The 25,259-nt window shown below is 33.9% G+C and overlaps 1 protein-coding gene and 1 pseudogene across 4 annotated transcripts in view; both read right to left on the minus strand.

Moving 5' to 3' along the window:
• The window catches only part of KHDRBS2 (KH RNA binding domain containing, signal transduction associated 2), a 616,081-nt gene that overhangs the window by 121,558 nt on the left and 469,264 nt on the right, over nucleotides 1-25,259 (minus strand). The gene's annotated exons all lie outside the window — the stretch shown is intronic.
• LOC143682306 (coiled-coil domain-containing protein 25-like) overlaps nucleotides 1-25,259 on the minus strand; it is a 46,290-nt pseudogene that overhangs the window by 14,247 nt on the left and 6,784 nt on the right.

A 25,259-nucleotide genomic window follows, 5' to 3' on the forward strand; every position in this document is an offset into this window, starting at 1 on the left:
CCTTTTTCCAAAGACCAATTTTGTTTTACAAATCAATGTAATCCAGAAATTAACACAATTGTTTTATATCCTTCAAGTTAGAATGGTGTAAATGTTTAATGTAATTAAATGCACAGATATTAACTATTTCACCCTAACTCTGTACATATAAATTCTGATAAATACATTAGCTTGAACCATTTGAACTTCCCTATATCTATTGATTTTTTAATTGACAAAATGGCAATTCATATGATTCAACCTAATTGAAAAAATATTTATTAACAGTACTAAACTGTGGCTTAGGTCTCAGAAAGAAAATTTTAAGAGCAAAAGGAACTCTTGATGCAGAGCCTACCTCAGCCCCCACCCTTCAGCATCCTTGGCAGGTCCAAGAATCCAGATATAAACCTTTTACAAGCCCTCATCCAACCTAGTGGGCATGTTCCCCTCCCGGCGTCACTATCCCTTTAAAACACAGCTTCCAGAACAAGGAGCGGGAGCCATTTCTCTTTCTTCCTGCTGGCTCCCCAGGAGGAAGCCAATTTCCGATTCCTGTCTGCTTTCTCCTTTTCACTCTCCCACCTGCTTCCTCCCTGCTTCATCTCAATAAATCTCTTAATCTTTGGACTCTCTGTCTCCTGTGGAATCTTTAACAATCCTGTGCTGACATTATGGATGTGTATACATGCCGAAATGTCAGTTTTTTTTTTTTAAATATTAATAATATTAGGATTTTTAATGTTGGTATAAACTTTATAAGATTTAAAAAATATGTGAAATAGCAATCAATGGCAGATGGTCACAGGCATGCTACTCCGAATCTCTAATATTCAGAAAAATAAAAAAAATTGAAAATAAAATACCATTTTTGTGACTCTTACATCAATAAAAGTTGTAAACAGCATTATTCACAATCTAGGAAAACTGACATTCTTATTCTCTGATTGTGGGAGTATAAATTTGAACAACCATTTTGAAGGGATAGCATTTATCAGAATTTAAGAAGTGCTTAGCTATGGTCTAGCAGCACATTTCTAGGACGCTATGCTACAAATATTCTGGATGAAAGTGTAATTGGACCCCTTTTTGAAAAAATAAAATACGTGTAAGAAAATCTGAAGAAAAAACCTGTTAGTAATAGTTGTCAATGAGGACTGGGATAATGGGGAGATTTTCGTTTTTAAATTAAATATTCTATCCAGAAGAGAAAAATAAAGTATTGGGATTATTGAGCTTCTTTTGTGTGTGGGGTTGTTTTAAAAATATTGTATATTGAATACGTGCTGCTCTCGAAAATAATTTAAAAATTTGTTCACCTCCCCTCTACCTCCAAGAATAGAAAGTATACACATTTTCTAACTATGTAATAATAGTAATAGGTGTGATGAAATTCCATGATCCAATGCAGTGAATCTTTTTTTCTGTTATTTCATCGAATTTTAGTCGGTTCAACTAATTCAAACATATATACCCACTATCAATTTATACTTCATAGCCTGTGATTAGACCCCTGGATAAAATCAAGCAAAGACATACACACACTATGTCCTTTAATAGGTACCAAGTGCCCCTTTAGACAGTTTAAATAGCTAGCAGTTCAACTGCATTCATTTATTTTATTCCTAGCGATGAAAAGGAAGAGAAAGAGTCAGAAGTGATGGTGGGGGTGGTGGGGGTGGGGGGATGGGGGATGGAGAGAAAGATGGAGAAAAGAAAACCTAAGAGAGAGAGAGGAAGTGTGAAAAGATAAAACAAAACAGTTACTATGGCTAAAGAGTTAAAGTCAGGAGGTCATTAAGGAAGTTACACTTAGGCATGCCTCAGCCAGATATCACAAAATGCCAAGGTGTGCAAAACCAAAAGCAACATTGTTTCTGAAGATATCTGGACCCATGAAACAAATACAAGGTAAAGAAATCAGTACACTGTCTAACTTGAAGGATATTTGGAAAGCTCCAAACATCCCTCAATTGTTGATTCTTTACAATTTATGCAATCTCTTTTTTCTTTAAAACCCTTTGCTTAGGAGCCCCAATATGGGACACAGTTTAGATTGCTAAAGGAATTTGTGCTCCCGAATTGCAATTCTAAGACCCCAAATAAATCCATTTGTTGCTTTAAAATTCAGTTTATCTCTCAGTTGACAGAGGAATGAGTGCAGAGTGGTCAACTTGCTTAAGTTAATCAAAACGTGTTTAAAAATATTCCATGTATCTTAAACTTATTAGTTTCTTATTCCTGTAAGATAAATGGCTTATTTCATGATTATGAGTCACATTTAATCACAAGATATAACATTTGGTTGTTTAATGGACATTTTATAATAAAAACAATGCATTCTCAGGGAAGAAACTTGTTAAATAGTTTGAAAATGAAAATCATCCATGATACTGTTAAAAGACTGTTAGAAAAGTGAAGCCCAAAGGAAGTGCTAGATGAAGCAAAGCTAAATTTATTAGTGTCTCTAAGCAGGAAATTAAAACAGAGTATTTATATGTCTTGGGACCTGGTCTGAGTGATTTCAAAGTGGGTCTTGCAAGTTAAGGGAATTAGCTGTAAATAGGCAGTTTCTGATGTCATAACTTTGGAATGGTGGTAAAATGCAGCCCATGTCCTGAAGTGAGTCTTTGGAATAAGCAGTTAGTTTGGATAAGTAAGCTGTTTAGTTGGTTTATAAGTAACTTCCAGGAGCAGGTACAAGTAACTTAGATATCTTCGCTTGTTCTCAGTATTGTTTAGCTAAACAAAAAAATGCAAAGAAGGAAACCCAAAAGCAAAATGTATGTTTTGTCACAGGCTTATTTAGCACAGAGAGGGAGTTAATTTGGTTTTAGTTCTGAATTCCATAATTAAAAATATTTCCAAAAAAAAAAAACGTAAAATTTCTTTTCCCATAATTTCCTTTACATAAATAATATATGCATACATTTTATATAATATTTTATGTATTTTGTGTGTATAAATATATAGTTTTGTAGTTGATATAAAGACAGCTATTTTCCTTATTCTTAAATATTCCTAAAATATGCTATTTTCGTGCATAGAGTACTGATGTAGTTAGGTATATACAATTGTTTATTTTATCAGGTCCCTTATATTATACACTTAGTTTGTTTTTGACATTTGGCTATTGTAAATAATGCTGTAATGAATATCACTTGTGCACATAACTATTTGACCTTATCTTTCATTATCTCCTTAGGACAGATTTCTAGAAATGTAATTAACTGCCAAAGAGTATCCATCTCAATTTAATACAAAGTTATGAGTGAAAGTATTTATGACTTTACCATGATCACAGTTTCAGTCTTCCTGTTAATTTTGAAAATAGTATATGACAGATGCTATTACAGACAGTGAATAATTTAGACATTTTAACTTGCGGGTTTTTATTACAGATAAAAACCATGGAGTCATTTTCTTTAGAAAGTGATCACTCAGCCTTATCTATGCCTTTCAAGAAAAAAAATTGTAAGGTTTCATATTAAGCACTTTATCCTTCCTCTTATGAAGGTTTTCTTGTGGTAATTTCCTAAATTGCTCTGGCCCATTATCTATTTAAAAAGCCTAATATTTTTCACTAATATCAACGTTTGCTCTGGCCCAATGCCAATTTGAGCAATTGTATATTGCCTGCTTTCCTGAAATCAGCTTCATTTGGGAAATTAGTTTCTTCTTTCTTGCAAATGACAACGTAATGCTACTACTAGAGTTGAGTTTTCAAAAGCAGGCTGGATTTTAGTAGTGAAGGTTTACCATAATCTCAGTTTAGTTTGGGAACCCTGCAGAGTAAATCTGCTCCTTAAGGCTGAATGACTTTTTAAAAGTTACTTTATGCATAATTTTAAATAGCCACATATATTGTGCATATAAAACATCATAACATTTCTTTGTCTAATAGATTAGACAGAAGTTTTTTCAGATTAGAAGTGTTTTTCTTTTTTTTTTCTTATGCTAGCATGCTGAATCTATGATGACAGTTTTCAAGAATAAGTTTTGCTGAAACCAAACCAACTGTAGTTTACATAAAATATGCTGTTATGGTTGAATTACGCCCCTTCAAAAGATATGTTGAAACTCCAAACTTTGGTACTATTCACTGGGACCTTATTTGGAATTAGGATCATTGCCAATGGAATTAGGCAAGTTCAAATGAGGTCACAAAAGAGTTGGGTGGACTCTTAATCCAGTACGATATGTGTCCTTATAGGAAGGGGAGAAGAGGCACAGACAGGCCTGGGAAAGAAGGCAACTAAGACATGTGTCATTCCTAGGAAGTGAAATGTTCATAGCTTATATTTATGGAAATCATATGTCATGGTGCTTGAAAAGCCACACAAGAAATTGTCCCTTAAATACTTTTTTATATTAAACCTAAGATACGTGTAAAAATGGTCAAGATAAGTTAGGGATGTAGTAGAATGAAGTTGTTAAAAGAGTGGGATTTCTGAACTCAAAATCCCTGGGTTTGAATAAAAGATTTACCACCTACTAATGAATGACATTGGGAAAGTTCTTAATCTCATTGCTTCAGTTTTCTTATCTGCAAATGGTTATAAGAAGAGCACTTATCTCTTAATTTATATAAAATAGAAGATTCCTGGTACCTAATATCCTTTAATACATCTTAATACCATTTATTTATATCTCATTTTGAAAAGTTACACATCCAGTCATTAGTTAATATTTGTTGAATACCCAATATAGGTAGTACAGTATGCGCTAATATTACAATTAGCACAAATGAGCTGAAAAAGCAATTCTTGAGTATTTCAGATAGCACAAGTAAGTCGTGGACTTAACAAAAAGTAGATAAAATCTTTGGAGCATTTTAGGCAGTAAAGGCTCAATAAAAATGATATCTTATAACAGATTATTAAATATGAAGGGATAAAGAAACAAAAGAGAATAAATTGCTAAGCACACAAGAAGAAAAAATTTTAAAAAGAAAAATATAGCATTAGTGTTTTCAAAGGGACTATATGTAAACACAGTTAACCAGGTTTTGAAGACCTACATAGGGATTAGCCATAAAAAATAAAAATAGCCAAAGAATTTAGAAATCTTCTAGATGATGTGTCTAATAATGAGTCTTTTAGGCACAGTGGTCAGGCTTTTAGGCTGCTCTTACATGAATGGTGTAGGTTTTGCCATAATTTCTTTACTCCTAATATCTTCTGATCCAGAGAATGATTTTTAAGATATCTTTTTTTTTGGTTGGAGTTCGGAATAAGTTTAACTTGTGCATGATCACTTTTATAACCTACCTGAGTACTCTGTAGTAACATACAAACAATCCAGGTTCTACGGCATCAAAAGCTCCTAACAGTACAGTGACCCTGATACAAAAACATGTAACACCAGTTAGTCCACAGACCATTTTCCAAAACCTGTAACTGGGGACTTGTGGGCTGAATAAAAGAAAAGCAACTCTTCCAGAAAAGTCACAAATGTCCTGTTGCATGCCTATATGCTCCAGGCAGTGTTACAGGCACTTGACATAAAATTATCTCATTTAATTCTCACAAATAAAGGCACTATATGTTTACTCTATAGTCCAAAAAACAAACTGATTTTCTTCATATGCTCAAATTCTACAGCTCCAAGTGGCAAAGGAAATGATCTGTAGTTCTGCCTGACTTTAAAGCTCATCTTCTTATTTGAACATCACACTGTCTTGACAAAACTCACAAGAGAAACACTGGATAGCACAGAAGTCATGGGAAATTAGAAAGGAACAGGAAAAGGAAAACACTGAAGATCTTAAAAACAGTATTCTATTGAAACAAAAGCCTAGATAAGAAAAGCAGACAGGGAATTCACATTTGTTTTAAAACCCCGAGGAGAGGGAGAATGCCATACACACAAACAAAAAATGAACTAGACAAAATAATTCGGTAGTTATCTACTTTCATATGATATCCATTGTTAACGGGATATTGTAAAATTCTATGAGATTATTATTATGAAGTCATTTGAAGTCCTTGGGAAATTACATTTTACAAAGAGGGACTATAAATAATCTGTCTCTTATTCATGTTGGATTGAGTGCTACTGAATTGATTCAAGCATATAACCCCTTGTAAAATCAATGGCATTTTATATCCAGAACATGACTATATATTGTACTGACCCAAATGAGAAATGCACTTTCCATATTAAGGGTGCATTTCAAAAGATGTTTTTATTAGAAATAAAATAGAAATCTTGTAAAAGTAAAATTACATAGGCTTTTCTAATTAGGAGCTCACCAGTGTGTTCTTTTACCTTTCCCTCTTCCTATTTTGAAGTATTTGCCCTTTTATTTCATCAAGATTTCCAAACCATTAGATTTGAAAGATGCCTGAGTGCAATTTAAGGCAGTACTTATTAAAAAAATTAATCAAAGCTCTCACAACATCCATTATTTGGGATCTTTTGAAAAGCAACACAGAGGCAGGTAACAGTAGCCTGAATAACCAGTAAGAATAATTCTTTAACAGAGTTCAACCTAAAAAGCTTTTACCTTCACTGTTTCACCTGGCCCTCAAAATAACACCAATAATCACTTGATTTTTTTCCTTTAATCTGTTCATTCATTGATTTTTAAAAATTAAAATGACCTTGAATTTTCAGAATAAACCTGACTTGTCCATGGTGTATTTTCTATGGTTAAATTATTATTATTCATTGCTGTATACAGTTTGTTAATGTTTTGTTTAGGATTTTTTGCATCTGTGCTCATGAATGATATTGTACAGTGATTTACTTTTGATGCACTGCCCTTGTCAGATTTTGGTGTTCAAGTTATGAATTTAAAATGTATTCATAAACGGTCCTCATTTTTTATAAACTGACATGGCCCCTAAACATTGGCACTTTTTTCTTGAACGATTCACACAGTGGAACTGTGATTGGTACCCCAGAAAAAACAACTTCTTAATCTTAATCCATGCCTCTGGGATTGTGAACCCATTGTAAATAGGACCTTTTTAAGATGTTAACTTTAAGATGTTTAACTTTTTAAGATGCTAAGGTTTGGCCAAATGAAACAGGAAGGGTCTACTGGGGAAGTCAGTGACATACCTTAGCCGCCATCTCCCAGCTCTAGCCTACTGCCATTTCCTTTTCTATTGTGGGCAGAATATACATTTATTTCCATTCTGCAGCCTGGGTGAAGATGTTAGGTCTAATGAAAAGGCCTGACCATACCTTAAACCCAGAAACTGGGAACAAGCAGCTCCAGCTGCTTAAGAGGGTGGGTACTCTCAATGGCAGAGCTCCCTCCCGCTTAGCTGTACAAATACCCTCTCAGACAGTACAGGTGTCTCTCTCCTCAACACGAATGGGGCATGCTGAGCTGCCATCCACTGGCCCTGATCCTAGTAGAGCAGTTTGCCCTCCCTGGGAGACAAACCATGATGGGATCTCTTGCCCTGCTCTTTTGGACCTTTTGTGCCATGTAGGTAGTAAAGTGGGCATTTGAGGAAAGTTTCTTTGTACCTGAGCCTGTGTTCCCATAATGCACCATATAGAAACTCACTCCAAAGGGTCTTAATTGGTTTTATATATAGAGAGAAAGTCATGGGAAGGAAGGAAGCTGGAAGTCAACAGAACCCATTAGAGAAAAGAGAGGACATGACCATGTGATTAGAAAGCCAAGGAACCCTAAGGATTGCCAGCCTCTCAGAACTCCCGGAGAAAGCAAGCCTTCCAGCAAACAAAGCCATGAGACAATACAGTTCCATTGTTTAAGAGAACCCACCAGGTAGTATTTGCCATAGCAGCCGGGAAACTAAGAAAGCACTCATAAAGTCATTTGGGTTGAGAGTCTTCTCAGAAGATTACTACTAGCAATGTATCTTGAATGGTTATAAACTTGCATTTTCTGGTTCTTCTTGAGCCAGTTTTGTTACACTAATTTTTTCTGAGAATTTGCCCATTAATGTAAATTTTCAGTTTTATTGGTATGAAATTGTTTATAATCTACCATTATTAATTTAATGTCCATAGTTTGGTCTCCTTAGATTTCAGTTTCTGGTCATTCTTGAGTTTTCTTTTTCTTGACCATTTAAATTAAAAAATTGCCAAATTTATTATGCTATTTTTAATCTTTCAAATAATCAACTATTTTTTTAAACCTTTCTGTTGAACATTTGTTTCTATTTCATTATTTTTTTCATTCATCATTATTTATTTCTCCTATTTTTGGGAGGGGACTATTTTGTTCTTCTTTGTCTAATTTCTTAAAATACTTGATTCATTAACTTTCATCAATTTCTTTACTAATATATGGTTTTGAGGTTCAAATTTTATTTTTAACTATACTTCCCAAATCTTAATCTGCAGCATTTTCAATTAATTTTTGAATTATAAATATTTTCTAATTTGTAAAAAGAAAGTCAATGAAAAAGTATAGTGATTAAGAATATGGTTTTAGAATTAGATGGAATGTGTGAGTCTGTTTTGTCACTTGTAGCTGTGTGACTTCAGACAATTTTGTTTCCTCGTTTGTAAAATGGGGATAATAATACAGTTGTTCTAAGATTAAGTGAGATTTAAAATATCATTCTGTGGAATACAGAAAACAAACATTCTTCCATTATTTCACTTAGTAAATGAGATTGCAAAGTGATTGCAAGGCAGATAAGTTGGAAACGTATTGTTCAGCACTTATGCATAAGTATAAAAAATTGAGGGTTGATTTTCTTTGAAGAATTTGAAGAATTTTCAAATTATTTAATAGGATTTAATAGAAAACCTATAACATTCAACAACTATCTTTTAGTGTTTTATTGTTCAACAAATAGTAACTGAATATCTATAATTTTCCAGGCATAATTTAAATGGTGAGATTATGATATTAAACAAAGAAGACACAATCTCATAATGAAAAAGCTTACTTTTGATTTAATTTCTATTAAAATTTACCCTAAAAAGTATTAGTGAATGGTTGTGAATAAATAAGATGGTAACTTAACTAGAAAAATCTTGATAGAATTCAAAGTGACAAAAGAATCTACACAAATGCTTCAAGGAATCGGAAAGTAATTAATACCTTGTCTGGTTGGTATTTTGGTTTATGTATAAGATTCCCCTTATTCTTAAAAAGTATACTGGATATGATTATAAGGGGCCAGATACTTGTTTGAAAGACTTTTAAAAGATGTAATCTGACCCCATATATTGTATGCTTCAGCAATAGTTTATAAGAACAGATGGTCACATTCGAAACTATATCATAAATATGAGGACTTTCTATTATTTAATGAGTTATTTATTACTCTAAAAGATGCTGATAATGAACCTGAATTTCTAAGCTATTGTATTTTATGTTTCCACATAAAATATGCAGAACTATAACCTCAATTTTCTTAATTATATAAGTGATAATGAGTTAAAACAAAACAGTCTGGTTTTTATGGAAGAAAGCTTGTTTCAATATAGCATATCTGGATATATTAAACAATTTCTTTATGAATAAAGCAAAAATTAAGAAAAATTAAATAATAGTGAAGATACCTAGCTAAACATATATTTTTGACCACAGAAGGAAGAAGTAAAACTGGGGATCCTATCGCATTCAGGAATTACAAGGACAAAATTGAGTGATGGGAAAGCATTTATTGTGCATGATATAACATAGTATGACAAATGCAGTGCCATTGGATTTTCCATCCTTGCATAATGGTGCTCTTATAGCTCATAAGATTTATTTGAGGCATATCTTGTTTCAATTAATTCTCATAACTCAGCCTGGTAAGTATTCATATCTCTATCTTTATCAGAAAGGATTGGTAGAATCAGTCTTTAACTAGCACAAAGTCACATATCTAGCAAGCAAAGGTAACAGAATCAGAATGAACTATAAACATCTATGATCTTTCCTTTATCTCTCATTATCACGTAGTCAAATTACTTAAAGAAAAGTACAAGTGGGAGAAACAACTCCATAAATATTGTGGTTTAACATTTGAAATCAGTGTAGAACGTCCTTTGAAATTATGGCACGCTGTTCATTCTTTTCTTAAATGGATAAAAAATTGTAATAGTGGCTTTATGAATTTTATCACTGAGACACATGGCAAGAAATGAGTAAAGCATTAACATGTCTGGCTACAAGGAAATATCAATAATGATCTTCAAAACTCAGTCATATTCACTATACAAACTTTTTTTAAAGCATCTGATAAGTACTGGGTACCCTCCTGAATCTTTCAGTACTCTTCCCTTTCTAATTTGTCTCTAGGTAAATTAGATTTTTAGAAAATCCCATGAAGTTTTGCGTCATTTTTATGCCCTACATGCACTAACCTAACCTAATGCTGTTCCATTTCAAACATAAGGACAATTAATTGACTTCACAAAATAGCCTGATATTAGCTTGTTAGGACTATGTGTATATGTGGGCATGTGTGTATATATCTCAGATAAAAACACATGTATCATTAGCATGGCCTTCAGTCTCTTAACTCAAAGTAGAAATATCTCATGACACTATTAGTGAAAATATCTATCTCCAGGCACATTGCTCATTTTTATGTATCCATATCACACTATAATTGGCATTGATGCACAGCTCATTCTGCATATATGTAAAAACATGAACAAGCACAAACAAAGAATCCTCTGTAGTGTGAATTATTTCATCTTAATGCTCCTGAGAGTAAAAGTCCCTAATCTGTGCTCTTAGAGCCAAAGTAACAAGTAAGATTTGAGATCATATTCTTTATCAATAAAGTTTGTTTAAACCATGTAACATCCTAAGACAAGACTAATTAGTTATGGCTAGTGTGGTTAGTTGACTTAGTTAATAAATATAAAGCATAAGTGTTTTTCAGTACAAAAGCATTTTATAATGTCCTAAAATAATCTAAAATATGACATAATTTTATAACAGAGTAAGTTCTAAATTACAAATGTTCTAATTATTCTACTTGACCACCACAATCACCATAAAAGCAAATAATCATCTTTTTCCTTATTATTACATTTATGTCTTGGGTAATGCGGTATTTCAGTTTACTTAATATTTAAAAGATAAAACAGGAAATCATGCTTTTTATGTTTTTCAATATTACCCTGTAATTTGTTTTTTTCTTAAAAACCTATAGATTTTTATAGTAGTATATGCCTACTATATATAGTTATATATATGGTATGTGTAAGTCAGAAAAGCTGTTATATCTCATTTTTGAAGTAAATAGCTATACAGTTATAATGCGAAGTTGTTAAAAGACACTGGGAATGAATGAAAAATTTTAAATAATTGACAAAAATAACTAATAACTAAGCCATGAATTTTTGGAGCATTTGGAAGCCATGAAAAATGTAACCAAAGAAAGAAGTGAAAAATTAAGGTGAATTTGAAGTCTCATCTGTTAGACTGATGTTCTTTTATTCAGCTTTGCAGTGTCAATCATGAATTACTGTAAATTTTTAATTTTGCAGTTTTTCATTGCTAAGGTATCTGTTCCATTATATATATGTATATATATATTTAAGCATTAAATAGGCATTTAGATATATAAGGGAGCAGAGACACAAGCTGTGTCATTTTTTCGTTTCTTTTTATCGTTCTGAATAACTTGAGGGCTTTTCATTGTGGATTCCTACTACTCTAATCTAAAAAACAAATACTCTCATTTCTAAGCTTACTAAGTCTTTTTCTTTTATAGAGCTTATAGTTATGTGAATAATGTCTACCTTCAAAAAATAGTAACGAGTTATTACCATCATTATGGCATCCTATTGAAACAAAGTGATGACTTAAGAGTTTAAAATTCGAAACCAAATTTTTTTTAAAGTCCATAATCACAGATGTGCCTCTTGTAGTTGATTATTTTTTCAGTTTAGTCCCTTACCAATTAGAATTTGTCAAACAAATCCTATGACACATAAAACCAAAATCTTCAAATAGTACTGTGATAATTTGAAGCTGTTATGTACCCCAGGAAAACATATTGTTAAATCTAATTCATTCCTGTGAGTGTGACCCCATTTTAAGTAGGGCTTTTGATACGATTACTTCAGTTAAGGTATGGCCCAACCCAATCAGAATGGGTCTTAATCCTAGTACTGGCATCCTTTATAAGCTGAATGATATTCAGAGGGAGAGAGAGAGAAAGCCATAGAGGGGACATTTGGAAGCTGAACATCAAAAAGAACTGGAAGAGAAGAGAAAATTTCCATCTCTACTGCAGCTAGACAGCTCCTCCTGGGGAATTCATTGAAAACCTTCATAGGAATACTCAGCTTGTGTCCTGCCCTAAAGAATTTGGACTCACCCATTCCCACAGCCACATGAGCTAATTCCTGTTGAAAATTTTTACATTATATATATATGCATATATATATATATATATATATATATATATATATATATACACACCAACACACATATCTGTTGTTGGCGCTGTTTCCCTAGAGAACCTTGACAGCTACCATAATCTTGAATTTCTGCCAATTGTTATATGCGTTCCAGCATGGACTGTACTAATATAATGTTTAGAAGAAAAAAGTAGCTTGATGGGCATAAAAATGGGGTTAGAGGGATAGTCCTTAATTTAATTCTACCTCTACCTCCATCCTCTTCTATTTTCAACACTTCATAATAATTCCACCATGGTTTGACAGTGCTATGAAGCTAACATCTATGAGTATTGATTACTGCATGTGAAAGCTATAAAGCATAAATTTACATGTATTAATGAAAACACATGAATATGTTATGTATATATATTATGTAAATGTGTACATATATGCATATACACGTGTCTCTACATAAGATTTCCTCTATAATATGCTTGTAACAATGATTGCAATAGGCATTCTTTACATGCTAAACAGAAATTCTGAATTGTAATATACTGCTTCGACTTGCCCTAGTGTCTGTGAGGTTGTCTACCCTTTGAGCTAAGAATCAGAATTCTTGGTACCTAATTAGTGTAAGCACACTTTTAAATAGAGAATATTTATAAAGTTAATTTTGTGTTGTTGTAATTTGAATCCAATTCAGATGAACTGCATATTGCTATACATTAGTTTGTTAGAATAGAAAGTCAGGTGGGGTAGTCTAAAAGTACATTTTAAAGGAAGTTTCTCTCATCATTAGCATGAGGATGTTTGGTAAAGGGATCACAGATACTCTTTCTGCTGCTCCTTGGCCCTGCTTCTCCTTTTATAAATGCAAAAACAAATGCTACAGGTCTCTCTAGAGTAAGCTTCTCCAAAACTAACCTGATTTTAACTGAGAGTGGTAGAGTAGAAGTAAACTATCTTGGCTTTAGAGAAGGAACATGGCCTTGCCAGTAGTCGTATGTCCACGCTTATTTTTGATCCAGGTGTTTCTACCCTGTATTCTGGCCCAGAAGTTCATTTTGTAATTATTGCCAGAGACTGTTTTTTCATATGCTATCTATAATACCACTCTCTTTAAGATTGGGACCCCTTGCTACTGGCACAAGGGCCAATGGAATAAAACTGAGAGTTCATAAATATCCACTCACATGTATAGTCAAATGATTGTTGACAAGGATGCCAAGTCCACTCAATGGATGTTGAAGAATGTTTCTTCAACAAATGGTGCTGGGAAAACTTGATATCCATACACAAAAGAATGAAGGTACACCTCTACCTCACGCTACCCACAAAAAATAACTCAACATGGATGAAAGACTTAAAAGAAGGAAAATTAAAGGTCCTGGAAGAAAAGATAGGAAGATTATTCAGGAACGTATGTTAGGCCATGGTTTCTTAGGCTTTACATTGAAAGTACAAGGAACAAAGGAAAAAATAGATCAAGAGGATCCCATTGAAATTAAAATTTTGGCATCAAATTCTTACTTTCATCATGAAAGTAAAAAAGACTACTTACATAATGGGAGAAAATATTTGGAAACTACATATCTGATACAGATTTAATATCCAGAATATGTAAAGAAATTCTACAACTCAACAACAAATGGACAAACAACCCAATTTAAAAATGTGCAAAACCTTGAATAGACACTTCTCCAAAAAAGATATAAAAATGACCAGAAAGCACATGAAAAGATGCTCAACATCATTAACCATTGAAATCAAATTAAAACCATGAAATTTCATTTCACACCCATTAAAATGGCTACTATTAAAAAAATGGAAAATTACAAGTGTTGGAGAGGATGTGGAGAAATAGGTGCACTTGTTCACTGTTGCCAGGAATGTAAAATGGCAAAGTTGCTGTAGAAGACAGTTTGGTGGTTCTTCAGAAAGTATAGAATTACCACGTCCTGGCAGTCCTACTTCTAGGTGTACACCCAGAAGAACTGAAAGCAGGGATTGAAACAGATATTTGCACAACAATGTTCATAGAGGCATTAGGCATTATTCACAACTGCCAAAATATAGAGGCAAACCAAGTGTTCATCAACAGATGAATGGATAAATAAAATGTGGCATATACCTACTGCGGTAGCTGAAGCTATTATGGACCCCAGGAAAGATCATGCTCTTAATGCTAAGCCATTCCTGTGAGTGTAAACTTATTGTAGGTGGGACCTTTGATTAGGTTATTTCAGTTGAGGTGGGCCACAGATGGGCCTTAATCCTCTTATTGGAGTCCTTTATAAGAGGGTAAAATTCAGAGAAACACAGAGAAACTGAGAGAGAACAGCCAGAGAAGCTGAAAGAGAAGGACACACAAAAAGTAGAACCATTGAAAGAGAGAGCGAAGCAGCTGTGCCTTGCCATGGGACAGAGGAGCTGAGGATTGCCAGTAGGCTGTCTTCAGACTTCAGTCATCATCTTGATGATGCCTTGATTTGGACATTTTCGTGGTCTAAGGACTGTAAGCGTGTAAGTTAATAAACCCCCGTTGTAAAAACCAACCCATTTCTAGTATATTGCTCTTTGGCAACTTCAGCAAATTAAAACACCTACAATGGAATATTATGTACTTATAAAAAGGATGGAGTCCTGATGTGTGAAACAACCTTGAAGACATCATGTTAAGTGAAATACAAGAGACACAAAAGGACAAATATTTTATCACCTCATTAATTTGAAATAAATAGAATAAGTAAATTCATAGAGTCAGAAATCAGAACACAGGGGCCATGGTGAGAGTAGGGAATGGAGAGCTCATACTCAACTGGCAGAGTTTCTGCCTGGGGTGGTAGAAAAGTTTTGGTAATGGATGGTGGTAGCAACAGCACAGCATTGTGAATATAATTAACACCAGTGAAGTATATATCGGAATGTGTTCAAAAGGGGAAATTTTTGGTTGTATATATGTTACTAGAATAAAAATTAAAAACGAAATGTAGGGCTGTATAATACAAACAGTAAGCCTTAATGTAAACTATGAACTATAGTTAATAATGTTCATAGCTGTTTTTTCAGTTGTAATGAAGGTACTACTACACTAGTAGTACATAGTTATTACTATGTAATACTACATAGTATTAACACTAGTGCAAAGTGTTAATAATAGGGAAAAAATGCATGTGTGAGGGAGGCAAATATGTGTATTTTCTGCAAGCCTACAACTTGTCTAAAAAAAATAACAAATGTACAGTTGCTAATGCATAGAGACAGTTCTTGGCCCGAGGTACTTTTTTTTAGCGACAATATTGATTTAATTTATATCTTGACTTTGTTTTCAAAGATTCAAAATTATTTTCTCAATCATGAACTAAATAAGCATGATGGCCTGCTTCTTCCACCCCTCCTCATGATCAGCTATGTAATGAGACTGTGAATTGGGAATAAAACAATTTGTCAATTGTAGACACAATTATTTTATAGGGTGCTTTGTTCCTATGGAAACAAGGTTTATTAAGAAGTGTAGGAAAGAAGACTGTTCCCAGCATCCCTTTTGTAGAGGAACTAGTGGACTGAATGGTTGTCAGCATTCTTTCAAGAAACAGATATGAAAAGCTGACTGTGGAGACAGACTGACACACTACCTAGTCTTAAGAATCTTACAAATTCAGATTCATATGAATTCTTTTACTTGAAAATTTACTTGGACAAATGCAATTGAATTATCATAGCTGAAGACACTTAGTCATAGTTATTATGTACCAGACACTCTGGAAAACTATCTGTTCTAGTTTGCTAGCTGCGGGAATGCAACACACCAGAGACGGATTGGCTTTTTATAAAAGGGGATTTATTTTGTTGGTTCTTCAGAGGAAAGGCAGCTAACTTTCATCTGAGGTTCTTTCTTACATGGAAGGCACAGGACAGTCTCTGCTGGTTTTCTCTCCAGGCCCCTGGGTTCCAACAACTTTCCCCGGGGTGACTTCTTTCTGCATCTCCGAAGGCCTGGACTGAGCTGCGAGTGCTGAGATGAGGAATACCGACCTGCTTGGCTGTGCTACCTTGAGCGCTCTCATTTAAGCACCAGCCAATTAAGTCAAATGTCATTCATTGCAGCAGACACGCCTCTTACCCGACTGCAGATGTAATTAGCAACAATGAGGTTCACGTACCATTGGCTTATGTCCGCAGCAACAAGACTAGGTATGCTCACCTGGCCAAGTTGTCAACTGACTCTAACTAACACACTATCAAAGCACTTTCACTCGTCATCTCATTTAATCCCCATAACAACATTACATGGTAGGCATAACTCCCCATTTTAGATATGAGGACACTGAAGCACAGAGAATTAAATAATTTTCCTGTGATTTCAAAAGTAGATAGTGGTAAAGCCCAGGCATGAACCTAAGCATTTAGTATCAGAGTCTGCTCTTAATCACTGATGCTGCGGCAGACTGTATTTTCCAAATATGTCTACAACAATATTCACATGCAATTTGTTTTTCTTAAAATGTGATGTTCATACACTTCCCATCAAAAACGTTGGGGGTTCTTTGCTCTTTCTTCTTGAAGTTGGGTGGGGTCTGGAACTAAGGTAGAATGACACTCTGTGACTCTCAGGGCTAGGCCATAAAAAACATGCAGATTGCACCTGGTGCTCTCTTGGGATACTCGCCTTTGGAGCCCAAAGTGTCCATGGAAACAGTCTTCTATCCCTGAGGCCACCATCATTTGAAGAAGCCCAAACAAACCCATAAGAAAAGACCACTCGTGTTGGTCCTGAGACTACATGAAGATGAAGAGATGCTCAGGAAGTCTTCAGCATGTCCATGATTCCAACTCCACTCACTTTCTGACTTCAACCATCCGAGATACACAAGTCAGTACTATCTACCCAAGCCATTCCCAAATTTCTGAGCTACAGAAACCATGAGAGATAATAAAATGATGGCTGTTGTTCTAAGTAATGAAGTTTGGGGGTGATGTGTTGTATAGCAATGATTAACTACAAAACTCTTTTTATAGATGATAAGTGGGCCTAGTTAAAAATGAAAAGCATAAATTATTACATTTACAAATTTAAATGCGTGTTAATGGAAAGTTTACATGTTTATATTTTATACTATATGTACTGGTTTCCCAAACAGAAACATTCTTATTATGATGTCATGTTGAATCTCAAAAATTGGTTTAATTCAATTATTGCGTGTTTTCTGGCTTTCGATTGTATGAAAGGACAGCTTAATTTCTATAGAAAGTATAGTAACTAGATTCCTGAAGTTCCAGTTTTAAAAAGTTCATATGGCTTATCATCTTTCCTGTGTAAAATCATTTCTTAAGGATGAAAATACTCTACCTTCCTGCAAAATATCTTTTTTGTCAAACATATTCTACTTTGGGAATAAGAAACTACCGAGCACTATAAATAATCCAACCAGAAGACCCCTACTGGATAGCGATCTTAAATCAACTGTCATGTTAAGGAGAAATCTGAAGAACAAATTAAATTCCAATTCAGTCACTCAAATAAAGCCAACTGCTTGAAAGCTCACCCAGTAGGCATCGTCTCATCAACTCGGTGGGCATCTTATTTGAGAAAGAATGTTCCTACTGGCAAACTTACTTACTTCATGATTTTGAGTATAAATGTGAGTAAAAATATGGGAGTTTAAGTTTAGCTACCATTAGTAGTTTAAAATGGATTCATCTTAAAAATCTGAGGGTAGAATTCTTTTCCAGGGAAAAATTACATTAAATACACCAGTTTCTATATATATGTCCACCATTTAGATCAAATAAAAATTGCTACTAATTTACAAGTATTCAAAAGTGCTCTGAAAAAAAAAAAAACTTAGATTTCCTATGATGTTACATTATAAATACGAAACTGTATCCAGAATTCTAGTTTGAGATCCATTAGACACATTTTTCTACTCGAAGACATTGTAATTATAATGAAATTGAGCCTCGGCATTGGGTTTCTGAAGCAGTATTGACCAAAGGGCAAATGTGGTTTCTCTCAGTGACATGATCCATTTTGTCCTAAATGTAACTCTGTAAATGGCACCAAAGAAGTCATTGCCACATCTTTGGAGTGTGTGTGCTCAGTAAGGATAAAATACTGCAAGATGGGTAAATGAGACATGTTCTTTACAGGATTTTTTAGTGTGGATATGAATTATAGCCTAAATTTCTGTATTTCAATTACTAGAATTGTAACTAAAGGAAAACTAGGACATTTTAGAATTTGAAATGAGTTAAGACATTTCAGGAATGTGAAAAAAATCAGATTAAAATTTCATATGTTTTTGGCTGGTTTTAAAATTAAATTAAAATTTTCTTTTTTTCTCTATTCATGATAGCTATATGGATTGAAGCACTAAACAAATTGCATTCTTCTAAAAGGAATAAAAGGAAGAAGAAAAGTAGAAAATTAAATGAAACTAAATTTGGCATAAAATGTGTTTAAAGCCATTTGTTAAATGTAACATCAATTTCTTCATTTCCAGGATTGGAAAAAAAATCTGTTATGAGATCTGAATACAAGTCTCCGATCTAAATAGTCACCAGTGGACACCAGTGAAAAAAGCAGTGAACTCTCAAGCACTGGTGTCACATTTAAGCACTTGCCTCCCTTTACTACATTTGCAGAAGTCAAAATGTACTAATCTCAGACTGATGTTTTATAGTCCTTTCATGTAGATGGTGGCAGAGCAGGCATAATAAATCAATAGAACAAATCGTCACACCAGTAATGTGGCTTCTATTGTTCTGCTTCTCATTAGAGGCAGTGGCAATTGAAGAAAAGCTATTACTGCACCCAGAATTCTTAATGAGGTTTGCTACCAATTAGTTTGCTATCCAAGTGTATGCTTTGACATTTGGTTAGCTACAAACTTGGGCAACTTTTCATGCTAAAGGGTCTTATCATATAAAAGCATGAAATACTTAGTTATTCTAATATCTGAACCAGTTATTAAAATAGTACCTAAAAACTACCTTAAGAAAACCATTGACCTTCAAACTATCACTTTGCTTTGAGCTGATGTCAAATCAATAAAGAAACCTGAAGCCAACGTTTTTTCAATACCTGAACTAATGTGGTTTTCAAAATCTTTTTATTAAGCTCTGCAGACCAATGTCAGATAAAACTACTACACCCAGAAAATGTCAGCCTCAAAAAATTATCTGATGGATGTGATGGAGCTTCTTTGACATATTTTCAACAAGACCCTCTCTGACACATTCTTCTTTTCAAGGCTATGAATAAATATTGCCGGTGATTTTTATTCTGGCTATATAAACTCATATAAACCATAGGTAAATCCCGGTGTATCAGTCACTGACAATTTTTTGTTTTCTCTTTGTAAACAAAAATTCTTCATGTAAAGAAAAATATGTAAAATGTTTTTTTAAATAACAGAAAATCCATAGCTTGTATCATAGGACCTCAAGAAAATTAATAGTATAAAGAACAATATAACTAGTATACAAAATATATTTTAATGGATTATTAAAAAGATATTGCTTATACATTTAAAAAGAGCATAAACAGCATAAACACATGGCAAAAATTCTAAAACATTCAGAGAGCTTCTAAGAATTGAGCGAATTACTTCTTATAAATCAGAATAGAGTCAAATAATGCATTATGATCTTAAGATCACCTTGAGACCATAATGATCTTTTTTGAGAGCACATAGAGAAGTGTATCTGGAGCCTACATGCTTCCTGATTTCTGTTTTACATATCATTTTCTCAATTTAGTTCTTCTTTACTGGGATGATTTATTTATTCAGAAACTTAAACACATTTAACATTCCTCTTATTGCCTTTGATATTATTATGAATTCAGATAGCTAAATGTCACAAAATTCCATATTTTCTCCTTTGAAATCTATTTTCAGTCTATGATAAAATACGACATTCTGTCACCAGTAATTTGGGTTACATTTCTACTCCAATCTAATACCACTGGAAGATCCAAGATGAGAATGCTAGGGTTTGTTACGTTACTGAGAAATACAACATTCAGATGGAAGATTAACTCTTTTTGTAAAATATGACAATTTTGCGATTATAATTATTCTGTTATATTATTACAGCTCACTGAAGATCAGGAATTTAACTATAGTCATGTAAGTGATTTAGCCTGCTGCAGGAAGGGAGACCACATAACCAAAGGACCATTGTTTTGGTAGGGACTGGTAAAAATTAGTAAACTAGGAAATTGTTGGGACCCAGTGTGTCTGTGAATAGTTACTGTTGTCTACTGATTTCGTATAATGCAGGTCTGAATGTGATGGTATTAGGAGGGTCTGAGCTCAGATAGTCTGTCTCACATGTTGCCATCTGGTACAATTTATCTGCTTTGTTCATCATAGTACAGTCCTGCAAGGTGTGGTTTCTATTTGAATTCTCATTTCCTTGCTCATCATCTGGCTGCCAGCAAAACTACTTTTATTTTATCAATAGCCATGTAGTCAAATCCCATAGGAGTTAAGTGAAATTAACTCATATAAGACAGTAAATAATTATAACCAAGAGAGACTGTTTTTTCCTTGCTGTCTTCACAGTCTATACAAGTAATGCTAAAGCACACAGCAGGTGCTGTGCTTTAACTATTGCTTCCTGTTTTTCCTCACCTTCCACCACAACCAAATTCTACCGGACCATCCTGCTCCACTCCCACTCCCATGTCCTGGTTTTCATTTGGGTGAATTCTGGGAAGATTAATGAAAGAAAGCACAGAATTTATTCATTCCTTTATGGAGTTCCGGCTGAAAATTTACTTTAATGATCTCGAGGTTCCATTCAAATGTGAGATTCAATGATTCTTTGAATGCTGTGGCAGAGGTGTCAGGTGGATTCTTCAGAGCAAAACAGTCATTTACTTATTCAACAGAAATGAGAACTTTGAGCTGCTTTTGCCTTCTATAATAGTACTATGCAAAAATCCACCAAGACTGAAATAAAAATGAGTGAATATGATGCAGTCCATGAGGTGAGGTAAGTGAGCACTATTAAACAATTGTATGTGCAATGTTTGGGTTTGAAAGTGTGTGGTATGGGTGGCACACATAACACAATGAAAATACTGCGTCTCTCCTAATACCAGTACTTGACCATAAGTGGCTACGTGCATGTTTTAATTTACAGCGTTAGCAAAAGTAATGGGTTCTTACTGATTTATTCGCATATTTACAGTAACCTGGTGACTTATTTTGCATTTGAAAGAGGTGGCCTGGGATTGTCCCTTAGAGTCAATGGCCATGAACCCAAGAGAAAGTAAATGTCCACATGGAGCCAAACACCATAACCTTCATATCACTGAAGGACTGACAGCTGGACCTCCAAGAACATATCTATGCGTGAAGTAATTATTAGGAAAACCACTGTTTTTTTTTTGTTTTGTTTTGTTTTGTCTTTGCTTTCAATGGAAAACATGAAATTAATTTACATACCCAAGTCTTGGACTCCACTTTCACTTGGGGGTCTTCTTTATCCTTAGCCGAGTTGCATAAATTTTAGGCCTTGTATAAATTGTTCCTGGATAGCCACCATAAAACACTACTTGAAATATCCTGCTAAATGTATTTTTTTGGGGGGGTGCCTGGTCTGAGTCTCCCACATGAAAGGCCACTGAACCACCCATGCACCCTGCTAAATGTATTTTTAACATATGCTGCTAGAATGTTTATATTAAGCTGAATCAATAAACAAAACCCTATGTTTCATTATAGGAAGGATCTTCAATCATGCTGCTCAGCTAAACAGAGTTTTCATAAATATCAAAAGTTCCTTAGTGAGCCAGACCTTACTCACCCAAACCAAAGGACATGCTGTTTTAGCGACGAAAAATTCAGCTCTCAGAATTCTCATCATTTTTCCAAAACAATGACTGAATTTGAATTAAAAAGTTACAGATAATGCTTACGATTTATAAAATAACATCCACACAAAGAGGATATCAATTTTTACATACAATTTTCCCAAGAAAGTCTAGTTTACTTTTCAAGAATATATCTGTTAAAATGTGGGTAGAATAGCATGTGTGTAATGAAGTAAAATCAACTCATCATATTCATATAAGGTGCCATTTAGAACCCTACCACAGGAATTCTGTTTTATATTATTATTTTTCAATGCAAAATACTGCTCTTGAATATATGAAAAGTGTCCTAATTTAAACCATATAATTTTTCTGCAATTGATACAGTAGCTAAAAGGCAGTAGCTTTCAATACTGATGCTTCTATTTAAGATCATTGGCCTAATGATATTTTTACCATTGGTCTCCCAAAACAAGGAAACCGTGGTGGCTGCTGAAACATCAGGGAGAGGCACAGAGCTACGAGATCAGTGTTTATTCATGTGGATAATATGCAGCCTTTCTGAAAAATTTTCCCAAACATACCCTGAATCCTCTTGTTTTCAAAGGATGTAAATGTTGTTCCACAAATGACAACTCTACTGCAAAATGATGATGATATTTCTTGAAAAATACATTTAACACTAATGAAAACAAGCATTACTGAGATGGCTTTCAAACTAAAAACATAAACAGCGCTTATTTTGGAAAATGATATGATGAACAATCCTGCTCAGTTATTTTCTTGTGCCCATGTGGGAGTCCAGAACTATCCTAACACACATGAGCTTTCTTTGTTTAGCCCCCTATTTGACACTTAAGGTGTCAACATATCACATTATGCATTGCCGTACCACAGAAGAAGGTAAATTATAGAAATACTAAGCACTATATTAGAGAACTCACAGTGTGGTAGATAGTCACCAATACAGGGACTTTTCTTTCTTTCAGCTAAACAAAAAAAAATCTAAGTACCTCTTCTTAAAGAAAAATAAAATAAATTAGATTTGAGAATTAAAATCCCATGTTTTTAGATGGCCTGTTCAAATATATTTGGTTTGGGGGAATTCGTCAGTTCACAAAATTCACCTCTACTTCCACCAGCAACTGTGGCTGAGGATATTTATTGGTTATTAGTCCTATTAGTATCAAGTCAAAAACTGTGGTTTTGTATATCATGCCCTGAAATCTCACCCTACTAACCTTTACATAGACTTACAAGTAACTGGTGCATAATAAGTAAAGCCACCACTTAATGAAGCTAGATCTTTATATTTTTAACACTCATTTGGAAAACTAATTAACTCTGGCTCTACTGAACAAATTGCACAGGAAATAAATCAAGTGTTAAAACATTGGTGACGAGCCAGACTTTCTGTAATTAGGTGCTGATATGCCCAAGGCTGTCTGTGTGGAGCTCTATATTTTGATTGACAACTTCCACAGATTAAAGCCATTAAATATTTTAATATACTTCCCCCTTCCTTCACCTCAAAACCCAAAGACTTTAATCAGAGGGGAAATTCCTAAAAAATGACATTTATCATAGGAATTTCAGTTACCACTTCATAAGCAACTTGCCAAGATATCTATTTGATAAATAAAATACAACTCTATTGTTCTTCACATCAGTTCCAATTCATAGGGTGCACGGGTGGTTCAGTGGTAGAATGCTGGCCTTCCATGCAGGAGACCCGGGTTCGATTCCCGGACCATGCATCTCCCCCTCAAAAAGAGTCCAATTCATAAAAGACATTTTGGTGCCAGCTTTTAAAGACGTTTCCATGGTTAAAAAGGGAATGCAGACAATAGGATTCCGGGGTAAAAAAAAAAAAAGGATGAAAGATAAAGTATTATATAAGTTGCTATCATAATAGAAGTGGGAATTACTACAAAGAGAAGAATATGGGAGTGTGAACTCTGTACTGTCTCTGAGAGACTCAGAGCCATTCATTCAGTGGAAAAAGGACCCTAGTCTCTTGTATTGTTTGCTTTGGGACAGAGTAAATTCATATGGTTTTAGTAGGGCCTGAATGAAATACACTTTAAGATCAGTTGCCTTATTTTGCTGTTGTTCCATGTTCACCAGACCACTTTGGGAGTGGGCGATGGAAATGACCAGAAGGTCATGGAAATTGTGCCTCCTTTTCTAATTCGCTAAATTGACATTTTATCAAATCCATCCATTTCTTGTGGGTTTGGTTACTGTAAGCCTTTTACTCAAGAAACTAATGAGTCTAGGATAGTAAAACTGAATTTCTAGATCTACAACGTACAAAAAATAAAGCTAAATGATTATACCACCTACGCTTGCCTCTCTTTAACAATGGTTATTAGTAGCATTTTAAAATTACTTTATTAGCACTTTTTTGTAGGATAATGGCCCAGTAGTCTAATTACTAGCTTAAAGAAAACAGACATCTTTAAATATATTTCTACGAATTGCTTTAAAGAACCTCAAAAGGGTTGGGAAAATCCATCATGTTCTCAGTAGTAAATACAGTACTTAAAGTAATTATTTCCCATAAATTTTTCTCTTGCCTGTAAGTTTTCACCCAAATATTTTAAAGATGTTCACTTTAGCTGTAATATTTTAATAAATTTTAAAAATTTAGGCACTCTCACCCATTTTAAGTATTTTAAAAAAAATTTAAGCATTCTCAACCATTTGTAAGTATTAAGGCAGTATTATGGTCATAATTTATATTACATTCATAAAATGTAAGTAATGATTTCATTCATGCAAGTGACCTTGGGTTGAAATGTGATTAGATGAAGTCAAAGGTGATTGGATGGGGCTAAGAGAAACAGGATTGAGGAAAGTATTTTTTCATCCCATTTTAACTGATAACTTAGATGGAAATTTATTTACATTAATTTCTCTTCTTCAAAAAATGGTTTAATACAATATAATTTAAAGGAACAACAAAATGTTGAAGCTTGTTTTGTCTTTATTGTGGTCCCACCCTTCCCCTTCCATTCTTCTTCCTTTAGTGTATGCAAAATTCTGGAGTTTTGCATCTTTCTGTCCATATTTTATGGTAGGTACAGTTATACCTATAAATAATAACAACATTGTGTTTTCAACATTTTCTTTCTTGTCTTATTGATTAGTAACT

Source organism: Tamandua tetradactyla, chromosome 5 (genome assembly GCF_023851605.1).
Source record: "Tamandua tetradactyla isolate mTamTet1 chromosome 5, mTamTet1.pri, whole genome shotgun sequence".
Lineage (NCBI taxonomy): Eukaryota > Metazoa > Chordata > Mammalia > Pilosa > Myrmecophagidae > Tamandua > Tamandua tetradactyla.